Here is a 2,500-nt window from a genome sequence, read left to right on the forward strand (position 1 = left end):
CTTAATCTTTGAGACAAGCATATGACTACTGGCAGGATCAACCAGGGAGCTGCGTCAACGAGAGCTGAGCAGCCGGCCGCCCGGGAGTGTGTCCCGAGGGCCCGCGCGAACACGCAAGCGTCCGCTCAATTATTCTGCAAACAGGAGGAGGCTGAGCTCCCCTGCACGATACACCTCGAAACCCTCTCAGGTCCCGGCGGCGCGCAGCGCCGTCCTAAGTACTTGGTCGGGTTCGAGAGAGGCGCAATCGCCCGGAGATGGGCGAGTAGACGCTTTCAGTGCGAACACCCGTGCTCCCAACTGAGCTTGCCGCTGCCGACAGAGGCCCGGGAGCGTGCTGTCGTGGCATTGCCGGCGGGAAACAACACGCGCCACCTACGGTGACCGGCAGCTCCAACGCCAGCGCCACAGAAGGGCAAAGCCCCACTTGGGTGCAGAAGCGAACTCTCCCAGCACAGCGCACGCGCCAACACGTCCGCAGAGCTGCGATACAAACCACCTGCGAGAACCGCTGGGGGCGACCGAGCAGCAGACGGCGTCGCGACGCCGAGTGCCGGGCGGCGGCGCATCCTCAACGCACACAGTCCGCAATCGGACCAGCACACTGCAGATGTCCACCGCGCTTCGCACCGGGCTCGGCAGAACCCACTTTGGCCGCCTGGCGCCGCGCGCAGGGTGCGCCGGCGCATAGCTGGGACGCCAGCCGGGCCCGTCGGCCGGCGCTCCTGCCACTGGGCGCCCCCCACCAGCCGGCTGTAGTGCGTGCGCTCACGCAGCGCGCGGCCAGCACGCCGGGCGGCCCCCCCTCACCGGCCGGGGACTGTCCCGCCAAGCCACAGCCTCGTATCGCTTCATACCCACATGGCCAACTCAGGTTCGGGGGCATGGCGGGTACCGCCGAAACAACCGGTTCATAGATGTACCGATCGTCGCTATCACCGATGCACCTGCAGCGCGAACAACCGCTCAACAACTGATTTCCAGTTCATTTGCGGATCTTTGGCAGCAAACGTATACGTCAATCTACATTTGCGAAATCTACGATTCTGGCATGCCTGCATGTTATGTGTCACGACACGCTACATCAGCCCACATACACACTGCGGCATGTACACGAGAGAACACGTGGAAGATGGTCCGCGCACGTGTGCAATGTCCCTTGCGCGGTCGACTGTCAACCGGCCTCTGTAGCATGTCGCAGATGTGGAACGCGGTCCACCGTGCTATCATGTTGTGTGGGGCAATACGATTAAATAGGAAAACCCTCGTCGCTACATCAACAGACGGCTCACGCTGATTCCCGGCAGAGGGAGGAGGGGGGGGGGGGGGGCAACATGCAATACTTTCGTCCGTACCTACCTACCACATGTCTGTACGGCGTACAACAGTGCAATCTCGCTGTAATGGGGAGACGAGACAAGTAGCATCGTGCACAACATATGGCCCTTATGATTCGCCATTGTAGGGCGCAGCCGGTGTACGGTCAAGCATGTGCCACATTATGTCACTCAGTACGTAACGACGGATGATCAGTGTGGGTTACGCGTACATCAGCGGACAGTCCACACAGGCCGTACCACAACGTACACTGACTGCATCGACAACCGAATGCAACTGAACAGCTGCAAGGCTCATTTCACAAACAAACGCCTGACCGACCAGCTTGGAAGGGCAGGAGGGGAGGGCGATATTCGTTCTGTAGCGGTACACCCTTCCAGTGGTTAGCGGGACTGTGTAGAAAGTACGCAACACTCGAAAGACCTTTATGTGAGGGTACGCACCATGGCATCAAGAAATACACATGACACCAGAGGATCCAAGCAGTGAACTATGTTCAGAGGGTTGCTGTTAGGCAAAGCTACATTCCTGTGACGTTACATGTGACAGTTAAGGTGCAGCGTAAGTTAGGTTAAGGTGCAGCGTAAGTTGGGTTAAGGTGCAGCGTAAGTTAGGTTAAGGTGCAGCGTAAGTTGGGTTAAGGTGCAGCGTAAGTTAGGTTAAGGTGCAGCGTAACTTGGGTTAAGGTGCAGCGTAACTTGGGTTAAGGTGCAGCGTAACTTGGGTTAAGGTGCAGCGTAACTTGGGTTAAGGTGCAGCGTAACTTGGGTTAAGGTGCAGCGTAACTTGGGTTAAGGTGCAGCGTAACTTGGGTTAAGGTGCAGCGTAACTTGGGTTAAGGTGCAGCGTAACTTGGGTTAAGGTGCAGCGTAACTTGGGTTAAGGTGCAGCGTAACTTGGGTTAAGGTGCAGCGTAACTTGGGTTAAGGTGCAGCGTAACTTGGGTTAAGGTGCAGCGTAACTTGGGTTAAGGTGCAGCGTAACTTGGGTTAAGGTGCAGCGTAACTTGGGTTAAGGTGCAGCGTAACTTGGGTTAAGGTGCAGCGTAACTTGGGTTAAGGTGCAGCGTAACTTGGGTTAAGGTGCAGCGTAACTTGGGTTAAGGTGCAGCGTAACTTGGGTTAAGGTGCAGCGTAACTTGGGTTAAGGTGCAGCGTAACTT

The 2,500-nt window shown here is 57.2% G+C and overlaps 1 non-coding gene across 1 annotated transcript in view; it reads right to left on the minus strand.

The window, feature by feature from the left end:
- Positions 1-48, minus strand: part of LOC126314078 (small subunit ribosomal RNA) — a 1,893-nt gene extending 1,845 nt beyond the window's left edge. Inside the window, exon 1 of the ribosomal RNA XR_007555580.1 lies at positions 1-48. This exon is cut by the window's left edge and continues 1,845 nt beyond it. This is a non-coding gene — a ribosomal RNA (small subunit ribosomal RNA).
- Between the last annotated feature and the right edge of the window lie 2,452 nt (positions 49-2,500).

This window comes from Schistocerca gregaria, unplaced genomic scaffold, assembly GCF_023897955.1.
Source record: "Schistocerca gregaria isolate iqSchGreg1 unplaced genomic scaffold, iqSchGreg1.2 ptg000527l, whole genome shotgun sequence".
In the NCBI taxonomy this organism is placed as follows: domain Eukaryota; kingdom Metazoa; phylum Arthropoda; class Insecta; order Orthoptera; family Acrididae; genus Schistocerca; species Schistocerca gregaria.